Here is a 27,982-nt window from a genome sequence, read left to right on the forward strand (position 1 = left end):
AATAGCATTGCATGCTACATTAAAATCTTTCATAAAAGGATGAGTCAGTTGATGTGGCAGACTTCACTGTTGTCTTGTTCTAAGATATTGGCATAGCCTGTCTTATCTTCAGCAGCCACCTCAGCAGCCATCAACATCAGGCAAGAGCCTCCAGCAGCAAAGCATTTGGCTGATAAAGGTTCTGATGATGATTATGATTTCCCAGTGAAAAAGTATTTTTTAAGTATGCATGCACATTGCTTTAGACATAATGCCATTGCAACTCAATAGACTACAGTATAGTGTAAGCATAACTGATACGTGTACAAGGACACCAAAAATTCATGTGATTTACTTTATTGTAATATTTGCTTTATTGCAGTAATGGAAGCAGACTTCCAATGTCTTCAATGTATGCCTATTATGATAAAGGTTGTATATCAAAGTAGATTGTAAAACAGGCACTATTGAATGAATGGGATTGGGACAACTGAGTTTCTGTGTGAAATGAATAAAGGTGGAAACATACTTTACACATGATTTGAGGATAAATCCGAATACAGTACTTAAAATATTATAATGAAAATACAATTACCTGGGGGAGCCATAGCCAAATAGTTTTTAAATCAAAGTGGAAAAAGACTTTCAATTATGGGATACAATTCAGAAGATATTAAAGAAAATATTTATAAAGACAAAAAGAAGGCCAGCTGTGATGGCACACTCCTGTAATCCCAACACTTTGGGAGGCCATGTGGGGTGGATTGCTTAAGCTCACAAGTTTGAGACCATCCTGGGCAACATAGTGAAAACCCATCTCTACAAAAAATACAAAAACTATCCAGGTGTGGTGGTGCATGTCTATAGTCCCAGCTACTTGGGACATTGTGGTGGGAGGACAGTTTGAGCCCAGGCCACGGAGGTTACAATGCGCTGTCATCACACCACTGTGCTCCAGCCTGACTGATAGAGTCAGATTTTGTCTCAAAAAAAAAAAAAGTTTTTTTTTTTAGCATAACATTAACCATCATAATCAAGATATAAATAAACTGTGGCCAGGCGTGGTGGCTCACCCCTGTAATCCCAGCACTTTGGAAGGCCGAGGCGGGCAGATCACCTGAGGTCAGGAGTATGAGACCAGCCTGGCCAACATGGTGAAACCTGGTCTCTACTGAAAATACAAAAATTAATTGGTTGTGGTGGCACACGCTTGTAATCCCAGCTGCTTGAGAGGCTGAGCAAGAGAATGGATTCAACCTAGTAGTTGAAAGTTGCAGTGAGCCAAGATTGTGCCTCTGCACTCCAGCTTGGGTGACAGAACGAGACTCCATCTCAAAAAATAAATTAGTAAATTAATAAAATTAAATAAATAAATAAACAGGGAGATAGTTGGTAATGTATATTATAGCCAAAGTATAAATTTTCTCTATTGAAACAAATTTTTCTAAATGATGTTAATAATTCAAAATTGAAAAAGCTAATAAGAAAATAACTTTAAGTCATGATTCACAATTTGTAAAAATTAAAAACGGCTCCTAAACATATGGAAAGAGGAGAAATTCAACTCATAATGAAAGACATGCCAATTGAAATTACAGAGTTATATTTTACTTACCAAAATATTAAAAACCATTAAGTTTTATAGCATACAGTGTGGGGATGGAGAGGCATCAGGTACCCTCACTCATTTCTGCTGAGGATGCAGATGGATACAACTTCCAGTGAAGGAATTTTCAACATGTGAAAGCATGTATAAAGTATCATCCTTTTCTCTCTGTAATTCCTCATCTAGGAATTTGTCTTAGAGATATATTTGTGCATATTCAAAAGATCTATGTACTAAGTTAATAAATGCAGTGTTATTTACACTCAAAAACTTGTAACAGCCAAAATGGCCATCAATACTGTATAAATTATGGTCTATCTGTGCAATGGAATACTCTGTAGCTACCCAAAAAGAACAACAAACCTAATATAAAAGGCCCTCCAGAATTAGTTAGATTTTTTAAAAAGAACGCATGCCAATGTATATATTGTATGACAAAAAATATATAGTTGTTTTATTATTAAATATTTGTGAATTAATATACATTTTTATTAGTAAGTATAATAGGGTATGTCTTTGTTAACAAGGCAAGGATGCCTGAGGACCTAACATGGGAATGACAGTTTTCAGTGAGTGTATTTAAAGATTATTTTTAAAGCTTTGACTATATTACAATGTCACAAATAAATTTTCAAACAAAAAACATAAATTTAATGATCTAGCTAAGAGAGGGAAATAGAGATATGAGAAGATACAAGGAAGGGTGAGGAAATGAAGATAATGAGTACAGAAAACTCTTTGGAAGATTTTTTTTTTCTAAAGGAAGAAAGATAAATCAGGCTGTGGATAGAGATGAATGGTTGCTTAGATGGTGTTTTATGCCACAAATAGGATGGGGTGTTTCAATTGCAATGGAAGGATCCATTAGAGAAGGAAACATTGAAGATATAGAAGGGAGAGGCAATAATGCTATAAAATGTTTCTGGGGAGGAAACAGAGGAAACTGTACAAATGGAAAGGGTGGTTTCAAACCGGAATTTGCAGAGCCTATTTCCTGGCATGAGAGAAAATGCAGAGAGATGCACTCAGAGGCAGATGGGCAGGTAGGTTCGCTCTGTGGAGATTGAGTAATTCTCAGAAGAGCATCATCTGACAGTGATTAAAAAAACAAACAAAGAGTAGGTGGTTTTAGGAGAGAGACGATGGCTGAAAGTTTTCCTTTGGAGATGAGAAGCAGTTATGGAAATGTTACATGACTGTTCAGGAGATATAAGTGAACATTTCAGGTTAAAGGTCGTAAATGTACAGTGAAACTGCGAGGCATGGTTGTGTGTTCTGCTCCAGGCACACTCAGTTCTATGGGAATAGGCATGGAGTTAGTGGAGAGCTAGATTCAATCAGGGCAAAAGATAAACAGATGGTTCAGCAGGGACATATAAGCATGACAAATAAACACATAAAAAGATGCTCAACATCACTAATGTTTAGGACAATAAATATAAGTCACGAGATACCACTCTACCCTCTCAATATGGCTAAAATATAAAATACTGATAGTTTCAAATACTGGCTGACGTTTGAAGGAATTGGAGGTCTCATACACTGCCAATGAGAAAGTAAAATATTAGAGCTACTCTGGGAAATCTTGCATTTTCATACAATCCAGCAATCCAGTGTATCCTAGAAACTGGAAAATTTATCCTAGAAGCTGGGAAACTATGTTCACTTAAAAATCTGTACAGGAGAGGAGCCAAGATGGCCAAATAAAAACAGTTCTGGTCTGCAGCTCCCAGTGGGACCAACGCAGAAGACTGGTAATTTCTGCATTTCCAACTGAGGTACCCAGTTCATCTCACTGAGACTGGTTAGGCAGTGTGTACAAGCCACGGAGAGCAATGAGAAGCAGGGTGGGGCGTCGCTTCATCTGTGAAGTGCAAGGAGCCAGGGGACACCCTTCCCCCAATCAAGGGAAGCTGTGAGGAACTGTGCTACCAGCCCAGTACTACGGTTTTCAAATGGTTTTTGTAATCTGCAGATCAGGAGATTCCTTCGTGTGCCTACACCACCAGGGCTCTGGGTTTCAAGCACAATATTGGGCAGCTATTTGGGCAGAGACCGACCTAGCTGCAGGAATCTTTTTCATACCCGTGTGGTGCCTAGAACCCCAGTGAGACAGAACCATTCACTCCCCTGGAATGGGGGCTGAAGCCAGGGAGACAAGTGGTCTCCCTCAATGGGTCCCACTCCCACAGAGCCCAGCAAGCTAAGCACCACTGGCTTGAAATTCTCACTGCCAGCACAGCAGTCTGAGGTCGACCTGGAACGATCGAGTTTCGTAGAGGGAGGGGTATCCGCCATTCCTGAGGCTTTACTAGGCAGTTTTCCCCTGACAATGCTAAGAAGGTTGGGAGGTTTGGACTGCATGGAATTCACCACAGCGGCTAAGCAGCTGTGGCCAGACTACTTCTCTAGATTCCTCCTCACTGGGCAGGACATCTCTGAAGGAAAGGCAGCAGGTCCAGCAGGGGTTTACAGATAAAATTCCTATCTCCTTGGGATGGAACATGTGGGGGAAAGGGAGGCTGTGGGTGCAACTGCCACAGATTTAATCTTTCCTGCCTGCTGCCTCTGAAGAGAGCAGCTGATCCTGACAAGGGGGGGTTCTCCCAGCACAGTGCACCAGCTCTGCTAAGGGACAGACTGCCTCCTCAAGTGGGTCCCTGACCCCCGTGCCTCCCAACTGGGAGAGACCTCCTAACAGGGGTTGACAGACACCTCATACAGGAGAGGTCTGGTTGCCATCAGGCCAGTGGCCCTCTGGAATGAAGCTTCCAGAGAAGGGATCAGGCAGCCATCTTTGCTGTTCTGCAGCCTCCAGTGGTGGTACCCAGGTGAACAGGGTCTGGATTGGACCTCCAGCAAACTGCAGCAGACCTGCAAAAGAGGGGCCTGACTGTTAGAAGACAAACTAGCAAACAGAAAGCAATAACATCAACATCAACTAAAACACCCCCACACAAAAACCCCACCCAAAGGTCATCAACCTCAAAGATCAAAGGTAGATAAATCCAGAAATATGAGGAAAGCAGTGCAAAAATACTGAAAATTCCAAAAACCAGAAAGCCTCCTCTCCGCCAAAGTATCACAACTCCTCTCAAGCAACAGCACAAAACTGCGTGGAGAATGAGATTGACGAATTGACAGAGTAGGTTTCAGAAGGTTGGTAATAACAAACTCCTTTGAGTGAAAGGAGCATATTCTAACCCAATGAAAGAAAGTTAAGAACCTTGATAAAAGGTTATAGGAACTGCTAACTAGAATAACCAGTACAGAGAGGAACATAAGTGACCTGATGGAGCTGAAAAACATAGCACAAGGACTTTGTGAAGCATACACAAGTATCAATAGCCAAATTGATCAAGTGGAAGAAAGAATATCAGAGAGCGAAGATCAGCTTACTGAAATAAGGTGTGAAGACTAGATTAGAGAAAAAAAGAATGAAAAGGAATGAACAAAACCTTCAAGAAATCTGGGGCTATGTGAATAGACAAACCTACAATTGATTGGTGCAACCGAAGGTGATGGGAAGAATGGAACCAAGTTCAAAAATACACTTCAGGATATTATCCAGGAGAACTTCACCATCCTAGCAAGACAGGCCAACATTCAAATTTAGGAAACAGAGAGAACAGAGAAATTTAGGAAACAGAGAACAACACTAAGATATTCCTCGAGAAGAGCAACCCCAAGACACATAATTGTCAGATTCTCCAAAGTTGAAATGAAGGAAAAAATGTTAAAGGCAGCCAGAGAGAAAGGTCAGGCTACCTAAAACGCAAGCCCATCAGAATAACAGCAGATCTCTCTGCAGAAACCCCACAAGGCAGAAGAGAGTAGGGGGCAATATTCAACATTCTTAAAGAAAAGAATTTTCAACCCAGAGTTTCATATCTAGTCAAACTAAGCTCCATATGCAAAGAAGAAAAAAAATCCTTTCCTGACAGGCAAATTATGAGGGATTTTGTCATCACTAGGCCTGCCTTACAGGAGCTCCTGAAGGAAGCACTAAATATAGAAAGGAAAAACTGGTACCAGCCACTGCAAAAACACACTAAAATATAAAGACCAATGACACTATGAAGAAACTGCATTAACTAATGTGCAAAATACCCAGCTAGCATCATGATGACAGGATCAAATTCACACATAACAATATTAACCTTAAATATAAATGGGCCAAATGCCCCAATTAAAAGACACAGACAGGCAAATTGGATAAACAGTCAAGACCCATAGGTGTACTGTATTTAGGAGACCCATCTCATGTGCAAAGACACACATAGGCTCAAAATAAGGGGATGGAAAAATATTTGCCAAGCAAATGGAAAGCAAAAAAAGCAGTGGTCGCAATTCTAGTCTTTGATGAAACAGTCTTTAAACTAACAAAGGTCAAAAAAGACATAGGAGGGCATTACGTAATGGTAAAGGGATCAATGCAACAAGAAGAGCTAACTATCCTAAATATATATGTACCCAATACAGGAGCACACACATTCATAAAACAAGTTCTTACAGACCTACAAAGAGACTTAGACTCTCACACAATAATAGCAGGAGACTTTTACATCCCACTGTCAATATTGGATCAATGAGACAGAAAATTAACAAGGATATTCAGGACTTGAATTCAGCTCTGAACCAAGTAAACCTAATAGACATTGACAGAACTCTCCACTCCAAATCAACAGTATATACATTCTTCTTAGTACCACATAGCACTTATTCTAAAATCAACCACATAATTGGAAGTAAAATACTCCTCAGCAAATACAAAAGATTGGAAACAATAACAAACAATCTCTCTGACTGCAGTGCAATCAAATTAGAACTCAGGATTAAGAAACTCACTCAAAACCACACAACTACATGGAAATTGAACAAGCTGCTCCTGAATGACTACTGGGTAAATAACAAAATTAAGGCAGAAATAAAGAAGTTCTTTGAAATCAATGAGAACAAAGAGACAACATACCAGAATCTCTGGGACACAGCTAAAGCAGTGTTAAGAGGGAAATTTATAGTACCAAATGCCCACATCAGAAAGCTGAAAAGGCTTGAAATCAACACCCTACATCACAATTTAAAAAACTAGAGAAGCAAGAACAAGCAACTTCAAAAGCTAGCAGAAGACAAGAAATAACTAAGAGAAGAACTGAAGGAGCTAGAAACATGAAAAACCCTTAAAAAAAAATCAATGAATCCAGAAGCTGACTTACTCAAAACGTTAACAAGATAGATAGACCACCAGCTAGACTAGCAAATAAGAAGAGAGAAAAATCAAATAGACACAATAAAAAACGATAGAGGGGATATCACCACTGATCCCACAGAAATACAAACCACCATCAAAGAATACTACAAACACCTCTAAGCAAATCAACTAGAAAATCTAGAAGAAATGGATAAATCCCTGGACATATACACCCTCCTCTGATGAAACCAGGAAGAAGCCAAATCCCTGAAAAGACTAATAACAAGTTCTGAAATTGAGGCAGTAATTAGTAGCCTATCAATGAAAAAAAGTTCAAGACCAGATAGATTGACAGCCAAATTCTACCAGAGGTACAAAGAGGAGCTGTTACCATTCCTTCTGAAACTATTCCAAACAATAGAAAAAGAAGGACTCCTCCCTAACTCATTTTATGAGGCCAGCTTCATCTGATACCAAAACCTGGCAGAGACACAACAAAAAAAAGAAAATTGCAGACCAATAACCCTGATGAACATTGATGCAAAAATCCTCAATAAAATAATGGCAAACCAAATCCAGCAGCACATCAAAAAGGTTATCCACCACCATCAAGTCAGCTTCATCCCTGGGATGCAAGACTGGTTCAACATATACAAATCAATAAGTGTAATCCATCACATAAACAGAACCAATAACAAACACCACGTGATTATCTCAATAGATGCAGAAAAGGCCTTTGATAAAATTCAACATCCCTTCATGTTAAAAACTCTCAATCAACTAGGTATTGATGGAACATATCTCAAAATAATAAGAGCTATTTATGATAAACCCATAGCCAATATGACACTGAATGGGCAAAAACTGGAAACACTTCCTTTAAAAACTGGAAACAAGACAGAAATGCCTTCTTACCACTCCTATTCAACACAGTATTGAAAGTTCTGGCCAGGGAAATCAGGTAAGAGAGATAAATGAAGGGTATTCAAATAGGAAGACAGGAAGTCAAATTGTCTCTATTTGCAGATGACAGGATTGTATATTTAGAAAACCCCATTGTCTCAGCCCCAAAACTCCTTAAACTGATAATCAACTTCAGCAAAGTCTCAGGATACAAAATCAGTGTGCAAAAATTGCAAGCATTCCTATACACGAATAATAGAAAAGCAGAGCGCCAAATCATGAGTGAACTCCCTCTCACAATTGTTGCAAAGAGAATAAAAGACTTAGGAATACAACATACAAGGGATGTGAAAGACCTCTTCAAGGAAAATTACAAACCAGTACTCAAGGAAATAAGAGAGGATCCAAACAAATGGAAAAAAATTCCATTCTCATGGATATGAAGAACCAGTATCATGAAAATGGCCATACTACCCAAAGTAATTTATAGTTTCAGTGCTATTCCCATCAAGCTACCATTGACTTTCTACACAGAATTAGAAAAAAACTAGTTTAAATTTCATTTAAAATCAAAAAGAGCCCATATCGCCAAGACAATCCTAAGGAAAAGGAACAAAGCTGGAGGCATCACGCTACCTGACTTCAAACTATACTACAATGGTACAGTAACCAAAACAGCATGGTACTGCTACCAAAACAGATACATAGACGAGTGAAACAGAACAGAGACCTCAGAAATAACACCACACATCTACAACCATCTGATCTTTGACAAACCTGACAAAAATAAGCAATGGTGAAAGGATTCCCTATTTAATAAGTGGTGCTGGGATAACTGGCTAGCCATATGCAGAAAACAAAAATTGGACCCCTTCCTTACATCGTGTACAAAAATAAACTCTAGATGGATTAAACACTTAAATGTAAAACCCAAAACCATAAAAAAGAAAACCCAGAAGAAAATCCAGGCAATAGCATTCAGGACATAGGCATAGGCAATGACTTCATGATGAAAACACCAAGAGCAATTGCAGCAAAAGCCAAAATTGGCAAATGTGATCTAATTAACCTAAACAGCTTCTGCACAGCAAAAGAAACTATCATCAGAGGGAACAGGCAACTTACAGAACGGTAGGAAATTTTTGCAATCTCACCATTTCACAAAGACCTAATATCCAGAATCTTAAAGGGAGTTAAACAAATTTAAAAGAGGAAAACACCTCCACCCCATCAATAAGTGGGTGAAGGATATGAACAGACACCTCTCAAAAGAAGACATTTATGCAGCCAAAAAATGTATGAAAAAAAGCTCATCATCACTGGTCATTAGAGAAATGCAAATAAAAACCACAATGAGATACCATCTCACGACAGTCAGAATGGTAATTATTAAAAAGTTAGGAGGCCGGGCCCGGTGGCTCACGCCTGTAATCCTAGCACTTTGGGAGGCCGAGGGGGGAGGATCACAAGGTCAGGAGATTGAGACTATCCTGGCTAACATGGTGAAACCCTGTCTCTACTAAAAATACAAAAAATTAGTCAAAAAAAAAATTTAGGAAAAAACAGATGCTGATGAAGCTGTGGAGAAATAGGAAAGCCTTTTTACTGTTGGTAGGAGTGTAAATTAGTTCAACCATTGTGGAAGACTGTGAGAAGACTTCTCAAGGATGTGAAACCAGAAATATCATTTAGCCCAGCAATCCCATTACTGGGTATATATCCAAAGGATTATAAATCATTCTAGTATAGAGACACATGCACATGTATGTTTATTGCAGCACTATTTACAACAGCAAAGACTTGGAAACAACCCAAATGCTCATCAACGATAGACTGGATGAAGAAAATGTAGCACATATACACTATGGAATACTATGCAGTCATAAAAAAGAATAAGTTCATGTCCTTAACAGCGACATAGATGAAGCTGGAGCCATTATTCTTAACAAATTAACACAGGAACAGAAAACCAAACAACGCACGTTCTCACTCAAAATTGGGAGTTGAAAAATGAGAACTGTTGAACACAGGGAGGGGAACATTACAGACCGCTTCCTATTGGGTTGTGGGAATCAAGGGGAGGGAAATCATTATGACATATACCTAATGCATGCAGGGCTTAAAACCTAGATGATGGGTTGATAGGTGCAGCAAACCACCATGGCAGATGCATACCTATGTTAGAAACCTGCAGATTATGCACATGTATCCCAGAACTTAAAGTAAAATAAAAAAGTCTCTACACATATGTGTATAGCTACTTTATTTATAAATGCCACGTTAAAAAAAAACAGCAATGTCTTTCCACTTGTGAATAGTGAAACAAAGCATAGTACATCCATACAATGGAATACTACTCAGTAGTATAAAAAAGTCAGCAATAAACTATTGGTAGCTGGAAAATGTCAGGTGAATCTTGAGGACATTATGCTGAATAAGAAAACCCAAAGTCAAAAGATTAGATACCATATGATTCCATTTATGTAACACTTTTGAAATGATGAAATTACAGACATGAAGAATAGATCAGTGATTAGAGGGATTTGGGAAGAAGCACACTGTGTGTGTGACAGTAGGAGGAGCCCAAGGGAATTCTTCTGTCGTGAAGGAACACTTCTATGTTCAATGTGATTGTGTTTATGAATCTATACCTGTGACAAATATTGTGGAATGAAACAGAGGAATATCTCACTCCAAAAATGAGTGCATGCAAACACTGGTAAAATTTGGTAAGATGGTGCTGTAGCTATTTGGTGAAATCTGCTAAGATTTGCAGTGTAGATAATTAGATGGTATCAATGTCAGTTTCCTGGTTTTGACAATACATTTATTTAACATGTAAGTATTGCTGTAGGTTGGGTGATGGGCATACAGGAACTCACTGTACTGCTTTCGTAACTTCTTTGTAGTCTACAATTAATTCATAGTAAAAACTTAAAAACCAACTGAAAGGCCTGTTCATTGTATGGACTTATCTCCATGGATATTGAAGTCACCAAGAATGAGGACATGGGGTATGCTGGAAGGAAGTTTGTAAACCAGGCACATAGGCTAGAAGATAATGTAGTAAGCATTAACAGACACCTTCCACAAAATTAAGCACATACTAAATTTTTCATCATATGTGTTTCCAATAACTCTTAAAATGAATACATACACTTTTACAGACACAACTTAAGGCTGAATCATCTCTACTCTCAGCAATAATTGTACATGTCTTTGATAAGAAGGCAAGGGTGCCTGCACATCTAGAATGGAAATGACAATTTTCTTCAACTTCAGAATGTCTGAGGTTGATATGTATTATTCTCTCACATGTATACTAAGATGTTAAAACAGGAGAATTAAACTAAATGTCAAGACACTATAGATATTATGTTACAAAGAGGTGCTAGGTGACACAGAATTTGAATAGGAATTTTTGGATATCCATATCAAGCTATGCCGAATTTAGGTTTGAATTTTTATGTGACAGTTACAATGTTGACTTAATTCACAGATTAACTATCTCCCTTACTCCCAATGTGGGCCTTTTGTAGGTAAAAATGCTGCTCCAGAGAAGGGGCTGCATTCATTGCTTCTCTCTTCTCCTCTAACCCCCACACGTTTTTTTTGTGCGTGTGTTTTTTTTATCCATGTCTTCTGACCCTGGAGGTCTGGATATATCACTGTGAGGAGAGTAAGGAGAGCCGGGCATTGATTTTGATTTGTCCTGTTGGCCTGACCTGCCTGGCCCTTTCTGGGCTTATATTATTATAGAGCTCACTCCTATGAATATCACAAAACTAACAGCAAGCCCTATCACTTCAAGGCCAGAAAAGATAATGTTCATTATTCAGAGCACTCCAGCCTTGTGATTCTATTTAAGAGGGATCTTGCCATTCCAAATACATGAGGTGGCACAAGGAATAAAACTCATATATGAATTATTCACCATTCCCTAAAAAACTCTAGGCTTTTATTAACAGTGCCACTGTGAATTATCTCTTCTCCCATTTCCATCTGTTGGATCCTATTTATCTCTCTTTGCCCAATACAAAAATCTACATGACTGGCAAAATTTGCAGAGGGTATAATTATAATAATAATGCTGGTTCAGTTGTAGTCATCAGTTAAAATTCTACCTATGACACGAAGCCTTCCATGATCCACTCACTTCTACATACACACTCAGGAATGAGATCTGCTGTCTCTGCTCTCCTTCCTTGTGTTTGCATCCTGCAAAGCTCCAGAATAATTGGACCAATATGATGGGCATGAGCATTGAGATTTCATCTTCTATACTCTGCTGTCACTGCTAGATAACAGCAAACAAATGTCATCCATATCTGTAGCCAGCATTGATGCATTGACAATAATGGGGCCTGATTGATACCATACCGTCTTACAGAACAAGCATCTCGGCAGACTTTTCAGACTCTAGGTCACTGCCGCATAGGTGAGAAGAACATACGCTTACTGTGATTACAGTCACTGTGTAGAGACGTAAATTTCTCAAGCTGTCAGGATCATAACAGTAGTTATCTTCTGTCCTCAGGCTGTCAGGATCATAATAGTAGTTATCTTCAGTCCATGGTTATGATAAAATCACACCTTACCCACATATTCTGAAAAGAGATATATAAGCACAAATGAAACAGTTTCAGCCTGGGGCAATCCCATAACCTCACTTCTGCTTGATTTGCCTGGAATGAGCATGTGATCCATGCTGGCCATGCAGTCAGCTTGAGAATCCCAAATTCCTGAAACCAGGTCCAGGGTTCTTCCCATTCTGGCACTTGCATATCCTGCTTCCCTACACATCTTAGGATTTCTAGATATTAGTTGGGTTTGCCTGAAGGCAAGGGCTTCTTTTGCTAGAACACAGGGTAATGGTAGTAGGTAGTTCTGCAATGTCTGTGGCCTAAGCAACTGCAGGGTCTCTTGAAAATCTTTTCAGGAATTGTGCATTGGTGTGATGTTGGACTATCATCTGAGGGTTGTTGTAAGATTCAGCCTATTAGTTTTGTGATGTCATCAATTATAAAATCGTTGCTAAGATTGTTGCCTTCCATGAGTATCCAACTGGTGAACATTCTCTAATTTATTAAAATCATGTTGTTCTGCTTCAGCTGGGTGCTTTGGTGTGGCATTCCTCTTCATGATGGCAGCCAGATAACTTGGAATTTTTAGATAGCCTCTCCTCTGAGCACCTTTGAGCCACAAACACAATACTTAGATAGCATGTATCACACTGGGAGGCAGTCTTTCCTGCACTAGTGTCCTTCCTTCACAGGCTGTGCACTCTGTGAATGTGGGTATGTTTACTTTGACTCCCAAGTATCAAGATGCAAGCTAGAGAATAGATGATGCTCAGTATGTATTTATACAATAAACAGTAGAAAAAGTGAGAGATATTGGTATGAAAAGCCCACTTAATGATGTATTCAGGAATGCAAGTGCCTAGATTAATTGAAAATGACTGTTAATCAGTATTTACAAAAACGATACATTTGTAATATGAACATTTCAATTTTATCAGAATTCATTCACTATAATAGAGTGAACATTTGTTTGTGTAGGGTTCAGCAAATTGAATTCTACTCTGTCTGGCTGAAAATACATCTGTCAATCATTGTCTAGGATTTGCGGTTTAGATTAGTTTATTTGTAGATCTTAGCATCAGATACATAGCATTCTGTCCTAGCAAATCGTTCTATATTTCTCATTTTTGCCTAATTTTGTAGAGTTGGAAGACTTACATCTACTAAACTAACAATAATTTGGAATCTGCTTTTATTTTCCATTTGAGTGTTCACATTAGTTTTTATGGAAACTGCAGTTCTTCTTTCATACTATTTTTTCATTGATCTGTGCTGTATTTTGATAAATTAGGTAATTATACAGAGAAGTTTAATTGGCAAAGCAGGACAAGAAACAGATCCAATTGGTTCTTGTGATTGTGATGACTCAGTGTCCTTGAGCCCAGGTGTACTAGAGCATCAGTGAATGGCCACAAAGGCTCAGCATTTTCTCGGCATCAATCAATATATTTTCTTCAAGAAGTGGAAAGGATTGGTTATAGACATAGAATGTATTAGTCAGAGACTTATTTAAAAGCTGTTGCTTTTATGTAGAATTAGCACAGTGCCTGATGAATTAGAATTCAATGTTTGTTGAATTCATGCCTAAAATATAGTTATGAGTGGAAGCTTCCCAAAAAGTGCCAAGAGAGACTTTCATGTATTTTCTCACTTTCTGGAGAACACTCCTGGATGCCCTGCATGCTCCTCCTTGATATGAAACCAAGAGGAAATGATATCATTGACCTTGGAAAGAAGGCAGATCATGAGCAGACTCCCACATCCCCTCCATTCTTCTTCCCAGAGGCAGTGAGCAGACCTTCAACGAAAGGGAACAGCTGTTCTCAGAATGACCAACTGCAGAGGACACTCTATTAAGTGGGAGGTGCCTATACGAGTTCCAGTGAGACCTGGTGACTGAGCCAGCCTTTGCAAGATGTTGGATGAACCTGTGATTTTCAGGCGGGAGCTACTTGAGAGAAATATTTACCAAGCATCTTCTAAATTGCACACCTAGTCTGTTGCATTAGAAATTCGAAGACACAATCCTTGCTTTAAAAGACCTCAGAGTACGGTTGAAGAGAAAGAAGTGAGGACAGATAATTCAAGTACACTGTTGTAAGTGGTGTAGTTGAGTAATGCTGAGGTCAAGTGAGTTCAGATTGGGCTTCAGGGACAGAATCTAAGCTTTCATAAAGCTGAAGTTTTCTTCTGTCAAAAGAAAAAGAATTTCACTAACATCAAAATAAGCAGGTTTCCAAGTTAGAAACAGAATTATTTGATTCAACTGCTAGGTGAAAATTCTCTACAGAATTCCCCATGGTAGACAACATCTTTAGCCAAAACTGTACAATTGATATCACAGACTCCCTGAGTGGACTCTCCCAATAACCTCGATCTGAACTAAAGACATCACATCAAAGCTCTTGACATGGAGCATTGGCTGCAAACACTGGCTTCCTGCTTCCTCGACCTGTAGGAAACCCTCACCTACAGCCAAGTCCTCCTACAGCATTTGGAAATTGAGGGTGAACAGATGGGATTCAGCATCAGCAGAGTGCTGGGGCTGGAAGAGCAATGGATCTGGACTGAGGGGACCTGAATTCAACATTGTGAATAGTGTGAGAAGAGCCACCAATAAATTTTGTTGGACAAATTGAAAACTATATACTTATTTATTACTTTCATAGCTACTTTGTACTGTCTCCTGCATACTCAAATTGCACTTGTCAGCTCCCCTCAGTGAGGGCCAATCTGAGGGGCAGCCTCACTGTCTGTGAGCAGCACACAGTCCACTGTGATGTCACATCTTCTCTTGGTGGTCTCTTCTGTCTGCTTGAGTTATCTGTGGAAGGGATAACCACTGGTGGAGCATAGTCCTGAATTTTGCACTGATCCCATTTCCATAATTAACTGTTTTTAATTGTGTTAAAATTTACATAACATACACTTTCTAACTATAATGATTTAAAGTGTACAATTCAGTGTCATTAAGTACATTCAAAATAAGTTGTAACTGTTACCACTGTCCGTTTTAACAACTTTGCATTATTCCACACCGAACGTCTGTGCTCGTTCAATAATGCCTACACATTCTCTCCATCATCCAGCACCAGGATCCTCCTAATTTGTTTTCTGTGTTCAAGAATTTCCTAGTTTTGATACCTCATAAAATTTGAACGTACAATATTGTTCTTTGGTCTGGCTTATTTTCCTTAGCACAATGTTTCCAGGTTCATCTATGTCACAGCATGTATTAGAATTCTATACCAACTGTAAGTTATTATCCAGATACTATAATTGACATTAGCATGGAAAGGTCAGATGTTTTCAGTGTTGCTTCTTATGTTAACAGCCATAAAACTGACTGAAAGTTATACCCAGAACAATTTGTACAAAACCCGGAAGAATGAAGAATTCTGCAGGTGAAAGTATCTGTAAGTGAAGAATAAATGGTTTTCCAGATAATTTCCACTTTGAAACCAATATTGAAGTTTTCAGTGGCCTAAATGGAACTGGTGGGACATATTTATTAGCTCCTCACTGGTCTATTAGTCCAGGAAGAGCTAAATTAGAACTTACCAGTTCTCAAAGTCTCAAAGGGAAGGGGCCATGGTTGTCTTTACTAGAAACCAAGGTCAATGTGTCACCATGCTGTGGACAATTACAGCAGAGGACTTTTCATAAAACCAATTTTCTAGACTGTTTTTTATGAAGAGAGAGTTTGTCTCTAAGTACATTATTTTGCTCTATATCTGAAAATATAATGGACGTAGAGATAGCAGAACTCATTTCTTTAGAATCGAGCTTCCAACTGTCGTAATGCCTCCAGTCATAGAAGGGAACATGATTTTCAGGGGAATATAGTCTGAGACATTAATAAGGAATCTTCCCTTTCGATATAATCAGGTAGGAAACAAGTATAAGGTAGAATTTTAAGGTTTTGGACAGGAACTACTTTCAATACCAGGTAATTGCAGAAAAAGTGTTCAGCAAGAAAGATTCAATGCAAGATAACAGGAAAAATATATTGGCAATATCAAGGAGAATCTAAACATTGTATTATCAGACTAATGCTTCCTATGGTTGAAAACTGCAACTGTCAGATTAGATAAAAATCAATTTGAAGACCTTGAGGAACCACTGAGACATTCCTGAGGTGCAACGCTAAGAAAAACACATGTAATTGTCAAGGGTGGCAGAGCAGTGTTGGTCTCAAAGTCCTGTCTGACTGACAGGGCAGAGGCTCTTCCTCACTGCCCGAATCTGCTTACCAACAGCTCCAGTGTTTCCTCAGGAAGCCGCCCTCCACCTTCATCCACCTCAGGCATGTCCTGCAGAGCCCTCTGGAGAACCAGCTTCAGGTTCTGCCTATTTTGACGCTGCCTAAAGCAGCCCATGAAGAAGTAAATGATGGGGTTGGCACTACTGTTAAGAGAAGAAAGTAAAATGGAAACTAGATGAACGTGACAATATATAAGACTCCCAAATCCAAGTGGTTCTATAAAAACAGGAAAAACTGAATACCGAAGGGCAGGCCGCAGAGGAAGAAGACCAGCACTGTGAGCAGGATGGTCATGTACAGCCTGGTCAGCGGCATCTTCCAGGATCCACAGAGGATCCTGACCAGCAGGACCAGGCTGGACCCATAGAGAACCACACATAAAAAATCAGCCACGCGACTGTGATGAAATCTGATGTTTGACACCAAACAGAATCAGCATCACTAAGCAGGAAACCACAGAACATCCTCTCCAGGATGCTCCACGGCAGGAACAGGGCCCAGAGCAGGACACACACGACCACTGACAGGTGTGTGGGGTGGCGGCAGCGGTACCAGATGGGCCACAGGACGGACAGGCAACTGTACAGAATATTTGTGTAGGGTATAGGTCTGAGCTGAACTGCTCAGCAATAGAGCAGAGGAAAGAGTAAGTGAGGGTGAGGTCTGAGTGCAACTGAAGGACATAACTGAAGTGTGGGAATATGTATGGGGGACTACTAAGTGTTCTGCTGGGTATACACAATGTAAACCTGTTTCATTCTCTCTTTCAGGAGATCTTTGGTTCGTTACTTTTACATGTACTGGGACACCAAAAATTCATGTGATTCACTTTATTGTAATATTTGCTGTATTACAGTGATAGAAGAAGACTTGCAACATCATCAATGTATGCCTATTGTGATAAAGGTTGTATATCAAAGTAGTGTGTAAAACAGGCACTATTCAATGAATGGGATTAGGACAACTGAGTTGCCGTGAGAAATAAAATAAAGGTGAAACATACTTTATATATGATTTGAAGATAAATTCAAATATACTACTTATTTAGGATGCAAACATCTGTATGTCCATGAGGTGAAACAGGAGGGTGTAGGTCTTGGAGTGTAAGAGAGCTATTCATGCAGATTTCAACTGGAGAATGAAGATTGGGTCTAATCTGAATAGTAGCAGCTGATTGAGAGTTTTTAAGATATTGTCTCTTTTCATTATCTGAAGAGCTTAGGAGGTAAGAATGAGTGTTATTCCCATATGGCTAAGAATGCATTGGAACACAAAAAGAGTGAATTATTCGTTCTGGGACTTATATAGTATGAATTTGAGCCCAACAGGGCTGACTAGGGCTGGTCCAGTCTTTGACCACCCCTTAACAGCACCACTCTGTGTCGATTATACATGTTAGAGGGGATAAAGGAGAGGAGGGATTCTCAAGTTAAATCCAAGTTGGCAGTCAAAATTATGGGTTAAAAAAAAAAAACTAACCTAAACAAATTTCAGATAGAGAAGGAGAAGCAAATCAAATAGGGAACAATATAGAGGAGAGTGAAAGGCATTTAGGAACAAATTCAGGAGTTCCTTTTTGCCTATCAGAGGCCACCTTTTCTCTGGAATCCCAAGAATGCACATGGGCAGGAACTCTTCAGGTAGAAAGAAGACACACCCTCCTCTGGGAGGTACAGAGAAGCATCAGGAGTGAGTGCATCCATCATGAGCTCTCTTAGAGAGACAAGCTGCCACCACCCTGATTGACGCGAAAAGGAAATGGGAGGAAAAGGAGAACCTCTGTTATCCACACTCTTGTTATCCACACTCAGGGCACTAAACACTTTGTCCATCTGTATTTATGGTATGATATGTTTGTCTTCCTTATGAAACTCGAAGCTCCATAAGGCGTAAGTCATGCCTATCTTTTTCACTGTGGTATCACCAACATCTAGCATGTGTTCCTTAAAGACCATCTATGGTATTATCCTCGTATAACATAAGATGAAGCCATGGCCTAGAGTATTAAAGTGTTTCCTTGTGATCACAACATGAAGAGCAGGTCCAGTACCCACCCCTGGTCCCTGGAGCCCTGCATGAGACTTCTGTACTGTTCTCTGCCCCATCATTTATTCTTTCTGAGGAGTTCCTGAAAAATCTTGATGTGAGCACAGAATCAGAGACAGTCAGGGGCTGAAGAGACTGCTAGGTTGCTAGCAAAATATTGATTTTCCTCTTTGGTCACATAATAATTCTGCGAGTCTAAAGGCAGCACAAGGACCCACATTCCAGTTTTCCTTGATGCTGGGTGCCATTGTATAACCAGGTGCTGTTCAATGAAAGGTGCACAAAAGTGAGGTAAGCAAGTCCTGGCTCATAGAATCAATCAAAAGAGCAAAGTTCCTCCTTTCCTCCACCCTTTTCTATCACGCTGGAATGCTAATGTGGCTGTGAACCATGTAGGATCACAAGGATGAGGGCACCTCCCTGGGGACTGGGGAGCTGCAGTTTTGGAATTCTGATGTATGATGCCTTGGAGTTTCCAGCTCAGATCTCACAGACAGTCATCTCTGGGCATTCACTGATGCTTGCTTCTGGAACCCCAGAACACACCAAAATATGCAGATACTCAATTTCCTTATATAAAAAGATGCAATATTTGTACACACCTTATGCTCTTTCTCCCAGATACATTAAATCATTTCTAAGTTATTTAGAATAACTGAAAAAATACAATTGCTATGTAAATTCTTGTTTTACTATACTTTTTTTGGAAGTAATGACAAGGAAAAACAAGTTTGTACCTGTTCAGTACATGCATACCTCTGCCATAACCTTATTTTAAAAATAATTTCCACCTGTGGTTTGCTGAATCTGCAGATTCAGAACCTAGAGACCCAGAGGCACGATTGTACCTTCTTGTTTCAGATATTTCTACTTCATTCTTTATTAGAGCCATGAAACTTATATTCCAAACCAAAAAAAAATTCTCTCTTTTTTAAATTACATTTTATTTTCTATGCATTTTTGATGAATGCAACCATTTCTGCATAGAAGTGACAGCAGAGAAAGACATGCCAAACATTAAAGTAGTCCTATAGAGCTAAAACGAGAAAGAAATCAATCACCTTTAGACAGAGAATGCCCAGTAATTAGGATGATATAAGATGGTGAGAGGGATCATCTCATTTGCTATGAGGTTTTGCTTTCCATTCTTTTCTGTCCCATTTGACATCCCAACAGAGTGGCTTTTATGTCCCACATCACTGGGATTCATTTTAATTCCAGCTTCTGGTGGAATTGTGACACTGGGACACACCAGCAGGAGACTGGAGGACGGCAGGAGAGCAACTTCGGATTTCCACCTCCTGGCTCTCTGCCTGTGTATGAGTTCATTCTCACATTGCTATAATGAAATACCTGAGACTGGCAAGTTTATGAAGAAAACAGGTTTAATTGGCTCATTGCTCTATAGGCTATACAGGAAGCATAGCAGCTTCTGCTTCTGGGGAGGCCTCAGGAAGCTTCCAATCATGGTGAAAGTCCAAGGAAGAGAGAGGCATCTCACACGGTGACAGCAAGAGCAATACAGAGAGAGGGAGGCGCTACACACTTTTAAACAACTAGATTTCATGAGAATTCACTCACTATCACTACAGCAATACCAAAGGGGGATGGTGTTTATACCATTCATGTGAAACCATCCCCACAATCTAATCACCTCCCACCAGGCCCTCCCTCCAGTACTGGGAGTTACAATCAACATGAGATTTAGAAGGGGACACAGATCCAAATCTTATCAGGCTGTGTGGCTTTGTGTTGGCCGTGCAAGGCTTCCCCACCTGCCTGCTGGTGCTCTCCCACCCCTATGGCTACAGCTATGGCCATGGCGACAATGGTAACTGCTCCTTCCCTGTCCCTTTCAGCCTAGGGGAGGACTTAGTGCTCCCCTATGCATTGCTGCTTAGGGTTCTGACCCATGCATTGTCTCTTTCCCTTAACCTTGCACATCTTTGTAAATACTTCCCTCATGAAACACTCCTCAATCATTTCAGTTGGGACTGTCTGTTTCTTCCTTGAACCTTTCCAGACAGGCAAGGAAGAAAAATTTAGAAAAGTAAGCAAAACAACAAAACCTGCTTCAACAGCAGTTCAACTCTATGAAGCAATGCCTACATGTCCCCTTGCTCCTTAAATGAATGTGAGAGGCAGAATTCTCTCCATGAGGACAGATTCAGTGATTGAAATAAAGGAGGTGATATGGGGAGATAAATCAGAAGTGGGGATCCCAGTTGAAGCTCAACACAGTCTGAGTTGGCAGCACTGTTTCCAGAAGGAAACTTTATGTCTCCTGTCTTTTCTTGAAACAAGCTCATGATCCCCTGCCTGTAGCACCTAGGTGGAAACACAGAAACGATCTTATAGGAAAAACCATAACTGACTATGGAAGAAGACTGTTCTTGGTACTTACCCTTATCTTTTTCTCTTTTGTCCAGCGGTGAAGACTTCCCTTGTGCTAAAGGTGGAGGGCCTTTCTGGGATTCAGTGACTTCAGAAGACCCTTTTGTGTTGCTTAATTCAGGAGATGCCTACAAGAGCTGGACTCAAAGCTGGTGGTCAATCCAGGCTTATGAAGATGCTGGACAGACTTGTTATTTCCTGTATGAGGACTATGGACAAATCAGCGGCCAGAGGTATTGGAGACACAAACCCTACCTGAGATGATTCTTGGCCTCTGTCCCATATCCAATATAGATAAGCCTCTCCCATCACATTCCATCTTGTTCAACTTCCTTGATAAAAACAGTGGCAAGGTTTGAGAGAACTGACTTCCGTTTTAAGGGAAGTTCTACTGTGTGTAAAATGCTATCAAATAGCATTGCATGCTACATTAAAATCTTTCATAAAAGGATGAGTCAATCGACGTGGCAAACTTCACTGTTGCCTTGTTTTAAGATATTGGCACAGCCTGTCTTACCTTTAGCAGCCACCTCAGCAGTCATCAATATCAAGCAAGACCCTCCAGCAGCAAAGCATTTGGCTAATAAAGGTTCTGATAATGGTTACGATTTCCTAGTAAAAAAGTATTTTTTAAGTAATGCATGTAGATTGCTTTAGACATAATGCCATTGTGCACTCAATAGACTACAATACAGTGTAAGTGTAATTTTTACATGTACCAGGACACCAAAAATTCATGTGATTCACTTTATTGTAATATTTGCTGTATTACAGTGATGGATGAAGACTTGCAATATCGTCAATGTATGCCTATTATGATAAAGGTAGTATATCAAAGTAGTGTGTAAACCAGGCACTATTCAATGAATGGGATTAGGACAACTGAGTTACTGTGAGAAAAAAAATAAAGGTGAAACATACTTTATATATGATTTGAGAATAAATCCAAATATACTACTTAAAATTTTATAACGAAAATGGAAGTACCTAGAGGAGCCATAGCCAAATAGTTTTTAAATCAAAGTGGAAAAAGACTTTCAGTTATAGGATACAATTCAGAAGACATAAAATAAAATATTAGAAAAGACAAAAAGAATGCCAGCTGATGGCCCACTCCTATAATCCCAGCACTTTGGGAGGCTGAGGTGAGTGGATCACTTGCGCTCATAAGTTGTAGACCATCCTGGGCAACATGGTGAAAACCTGTCCCTACAAAACTAGCCAGGTGTGGTGGTGCATGTCTGTCATCCCAGCTACTCGGGACGTTGGGGTGGGAGGACGGCTTGAGCCCAGGCTGCGGAGGTCACAGTGAGCTGACATCACATCACTGCACTCCAGCCTGGCTGATAGAGTCAGACCTTTTCACATGACAAACAAAATAACAACAACAACACAACAAAACCCTCAAAACCAAAAGCTATGTTTAGCATGACATGAACCATCATAATCAAAATGTAAATAAACTGTGGCCAGGCATGGTGGCTCACCCCTGTAATCCCAGCACTTTGGAAGGCCAAGGCGGTCAGATCACCTGAGGTCAGGAGTATGAAACCAGCCTGGCCAACATGGTGAAACCTAGTCTCTACTGAAAATACAAAAATTAGCCGAGTGTGGTGACGCATGCCTGTAATCCCAGCTGCTCAAAAGGCTGAGCAAGAGAATGGATTGAACCCGACAGGCGAAAGTTGCAGTGAGCCAAGATCACGCCTCTGCACTCCAGCCTGGGTGACAGAGCGAGATTCCATCCCAAAAGATAAATTAATAAATTAATAAAATTAAATAAATAAACAGGGAGATTTTTTGGTAATATATGTTATAGCCAAAGTATAAATTTTCTCTACTGATAAAAAGTTTTCTAAAATGATATTAATAATTCAAAATCCAAAAAGCTAATAGGAAAATAACTTTGTCATGATTCACAATTTCTAGAAAATAAAAATGGCTCCTAAACTATGGAAAGAGGAGAAATGCAACTCAGAATAAAAAACATGCCACTTAAAATTACAGAGTTATATTTTACTTACCAAAATATAAACGGCCATAAAGTTTGATAGCTTATAGTGTGGGGATGGAGTGGCATCAGGTACCCTCACTCATTTCTGCTGAGTATGCAGATGGATATAACTTCCAGTGAAGGCAATTTTCAACATATGTAAACATATATAAAGTAGTGTCCTTTTCTCTCTGTAATTCCTCATCTAGGAATTTATCTTAGAGATATATTTGTGCATGTTCAAAAGATCTACATACTAAGTTAATGAATGCAGTGTTATTTACAGTACAAGACTGGTGACAGCCAAAATGGCCACCAACACTGTAAAAATTATGGTCTATCTATGCAATAGAATACTCTGTAGCTGCACAGAAAGAACAACAAACCTAATATAAAAGGCCCTCCAGAATTTGTTAGATTTTTTAAAAAGAACGCATGCCAATGTATATATTGTATGACAAAAAATATATAGTTGTTTTTATTAAATATTTGTGAATTAATATAAACTTATTACTGAGTATAATAGGATATGCCTTTGTTAACAAGGCAAGGATGCCTGAGGGTCTAAAATGGGAATGACAGTTTTCAGCGCATGCATTTAAAGATTATTTTTTAAAGTTTTGACTTTATTATCATGTCACAAATAAATTTTCAAACGAAAAACATAAATTTAATGATCTAGCTAAGAGAGGGAGATAGAGATATGAGAAGATTGAGGTAGGATGAAAAAATGAAGACAATGAGTACAGAAAACTTTTTGGAGAATATTTTTTTTTCCAAAGCAAAGAAGACAGGTCAGGCTGTGGATAGAGATGAATGGTTGCTTAGATGGTGTTTTAAGCCAAGAATAGGATGCGGTGTTTCAATTACAGTGGAAGGATCCATTAGAGAAGGAAACATTGAAGATGCAGAAGGGAGAAGTAATAATGCTATGAAATGTTTCTAGGGAGGGAATGGGGAAACTGCACAAATGGAAAGGGTGGTTTCAAACCGGAATTTGCAGAGCCCATTTCCTGGCATGAGAGAAAATACCGAGAGATGTGCTCAGAGGCAGATGGGCAGGTAGGTTCGCTCTGGGGAGACTGAGTAATTCTCAGAAGAGCATCACCTGACAGAGATTTAAAAAAAAAAAAAAAAGTAGGCAGTTTCAGGAGAGAGAAGATGGTGTGAAGATTTTCCTTTGGAGAGTGAGAGGCAATTATGGAAATGTCACATGACTGTTCAGGAGATATAAGTGAATACTTCAGGCTCAAGGTCATAAATGTACAGTGAAACTGCTAGGCATGGTTGTGTGTTGAGCTCCAGCCACACTCTGTGCTATGGGAACAGGCATGAAGTTAGTGGAGAGCTCAATTCAACCAGGGCAAAAGATGAACATATGCTTCAGCAAGGACATATATGCATGATGAATAAACACATAAAAAGATGCTCAACGTCACTAATGTTTAGGGCAATAAATAAAAACTACAATGAGATACCAGTCTACCCTCTTAATATAACTAAAATATAAAATGCTGATAGTTTTAAATATTGGCTGAGATTTGAAGGAATTGGAGGTCTCATACACTGCCAGTGAGAAAGCAAAATAGTAGAGCTACTCTGGAAAATCCTTTTGCATTTTCATACAACCCAGCAATTCAGCCATTAAATTTATCCAAGAAACTGGAAAACTTTGTTCACTTAAATATCTATACACATATGTTTATATTTGTTTTATTTATAAGTGCCACAATAGAAAAAACAGCAAAGTCCTTTCGCTTATGATTAGTGAAACGAAGCATAGTACATCCATACAATGGAACACTACTCAGCAGTTTAAAAATAAATCAGCTATAAGCTACTGATACCTGCAAAAAGTTGGGTGGATCTTGAGGACATTATGCTGAATTTAAAAAGCCAAAGTCAAAAGATTAGATACAGTATGATTCCATTTAGTAACACTTTTGAAATGACAATGATTAGAGGGGTTTGGGAAGAAACAAACTGTGGGTGTGACAGTAGCAGGAGCCCAAGGAAATTCTTCTGTGGTGAAGAAACACTTCTATATTCAATGTGATTGTGTTTATGAATCTACACATGTGACAAAATATTATGCAATGAAACATAGAGGAATACATCACTCCAAAAATGAGTGCATGCAAACACTGGTAAAATTTGGTAACAATGTACTGTAGATATTTGGTGAAATCTCATAAGATTTGTAATGTAGATAATTAGATGGTACCAATGTCAATTTCCTGGTTTTGGTGCTACATTTACTTAACATGTCAGTATTGCTATAGGTTGGGTGATGGGCATCCAGGAACTCTCTGTACCATTTTAGTAACTTCTTCATAGTCTACAGTTAATTCAGAATGAAAACTTAAAAACAACTGAAATGCCTCTTCCTTGTATGGACTACCTTTATGGATATTGAATGAGGACATGGGGTTTGATGGAAGGAAGTTTGTAAACCAGGCACATAGGCTAGAAGGTAATATAATTAGCATTCATACACCCAACACAAAATTAAGCACATATTAAATTTTTATCATATTTGTTTCTAATAACTCTTAAAAATAAATACATACATTTTACAGATACAATTTAAGGCTGAATCTTACATCTTTACTCTCACCAATAATTACACATATCTTTGATAAGAAGGCAAGGGTGCCTGCACACCTGGAATGGGAACGACAACTGTCTTAAACTTCAGAACGTCTGAGTTTGGTATGTATTATTCTGTCACATGTGTAGCAGCATTAAAACAGGAATATTAAACTAAATTTGAAGTCACTATAAATATTACGTTACAAAAGAGTTGCATGGTGACACAGAATTTGAATAGGAATTTTTGGACATCCATATCAAGGCTATGCAGAGTTTAGATTTGAATTTTTATGTGACAAATAAAATGTTGAATTTAATCCAAAGATTAACTATCTCCCCTACTCCCAGTATGGGCGTTTTGTAGGTTAAAATGCTGCTCCAGAGAAGGGACTGCATTCCATTGCTTTTCTCTTCTCCCCTAACCCCCACCTGTTTTATTATTATTATTTTAATTTTTAAATTGTTTTATCTGTGCCTTCTGGCCCTGGAGGACTGGACGTATCCCAGTGAGGAGGGTAAGGAGAGCAAGGCATTGACTTTGTGGCATGTCCTGTTGGTCTGACTTGCCTGGCCCTCTCTGGACTTTACGTTATTATAGAGTTCATTCCTACAAATATCATAAAACTAACATCAAGCTCTATCACTTCAAGACCACAAAAGATAATGCTCATTATTCAGAGCACTCCAGTCTTGTGATTCTATTTAAGAGGGATCTTGCCATCATGACCAAATATGTGGGGTGACACAAGGAATAAAACTCTGGTGTGAATTATTCACCATTCCCTAAAAAACTCTATGCTTTTATTAACAGTGCCACTGTAAATTATCTCTTCTCCCATTTCCATCTGTCCAGATCCTATTTACCTCTCCTTGCCCAATATAAAATTTAAGTGACTGGCAAAATTTACAGAGGGTATAATTATAATAATAATGCTAGGTCAATTGTAGTCATCAGTTAAAATTCTACCTATTACATGAAGCCTTCCATGATCCACTCACTTCTACACACACACTCAGGAATGAGATCTACTCTGTCTCTGCTCTCCTTCCTTGTGTTTGCATCCTGCAAAGCTCCAGAATAATTGAACCAATATGATGGGCATGAGCATTGAGATTTCTTCTTCTGTACTCTGCTGTAACTGCTAGATAACAGCAAACAAATGTCATCTATGTCTATAGCCAGCAATGATAACATTGACACTAATTGTGCCCAATTGATACCACACTTTCATACAGAACAAGCATCAGAGCAGTCTCTTTGGATTCTAGGTCGCTTCCACATAGGTGGGAAGAACACACGCTTACTGAGATTATAGTCACTGTGTAGTGACACAAATTTCTCAGGCAACCTGGATCGCAACACTAGTTATCTTCAGTCCATGGTTATGGTAAAGTCACACTTTACCCACATGTTCTGAAAAGAGATACCTGAACACAAATGCACAAATGGCACAGTTTCAGACTGGGGCAATCCCATAACCTCACTTCTGCTTGGTTTGCCTGGAATAAGCATGCGACCCATGTTGGCCATGCAGTCAGCTTGAGAATCTCAAATCCCTGAAACCAGGTCCAGTGTTCTTCCCATTCTAGCACTTGCACATTCTTCCCTCCGTATGCTGGGATTTCTAAAAGCTGAACTGGGTTTGCCTGGAGGCAAGGGCTTCTTCTGCAGGAATGCAAGGTAGTGGTAGTAGGTAGTTCTGCAATGCCTGTGACCTAAGCACCTGCAGGATCTCTAGAAAATGCTTTCAGGAATTGTGCATTGGTGTGATGTTAGACTATAGACTGAGCGCTATTGTAAGATTTAGCCTTTTCATAAAACCAATTTGTGAGAGTGTTTTTATGAAGAGAGAGTCTGTCTCTAACGACATTATTTTGCTTCATATCTGATAATTCAGTGGAATGTAGAGATAACAGAACTCACTTATTCAGAATCGAGCTCCTAACTTCAGTAATGCCTCCAGTCATAGAAGGGAATATGGTTTCAGGGGAACATAGTCTGAGAGATTAATAAGGAAACTTCCTTTTTGATACCATCAGGTAGGAAACATGTATAAATATGAGTTTAGGGTTGTGGACAGGAACTCCTTTTATCACAATGAAAATTGCAGAAATGAAATCCTTGTCCATGCCTATGTCCTGAATAGTATTACCTAGGTTTTCTTCTAGGGTTTTTATGGTATTAGGTCTAACATTTAAGTCTCTAATCCATCTTGAATTAATTTTCGTATAAGGAGTAAGGAAAGCATCCAGTTTCAGCTTTCTACATATGGCTAGCCAATTATCCCAGCACCATTTATTAAATAGGGAATCCTTTCCCCATTTCTTGTTTTTCTCAGGTTTATCAAAGATCAGACGGCTGTAGATGTGTGGTATTATTTCTGAGGACTCGGTTCTGTTCCATTGGTCTATATCTCTGTTTTGGTACAAG

At 39.2% G+C, this 27,982-nt stretch overlaps 1 pseudogene; it reads right to left on the minus strand.

Moving 5' to 3' along the window:
- Positions 1–9,656: 9,656 nt before the first annotated feature.
- Positions 9,657–27,073, minus strand: LOC100997408 (annotated as a pseudogene).
- Positions 27,074–27,982: the final 909 nt, after the last annotated feature.

The sequence above is a fragment of the Papio anubis genome, chromosome 12 (genome assembly GCF_008728515.1).
Source record: "Papio anubis isolate 15944 chromosome 12, Panubis1.0, whole genome shotgun sequence".
Classification (NCBI taxonomy): domain Eukaryota; kingdom Metazoa; phylum Chordata; class Mammalia; order Primates; family Cercopithecidae; genus Papio; species Papio anubis.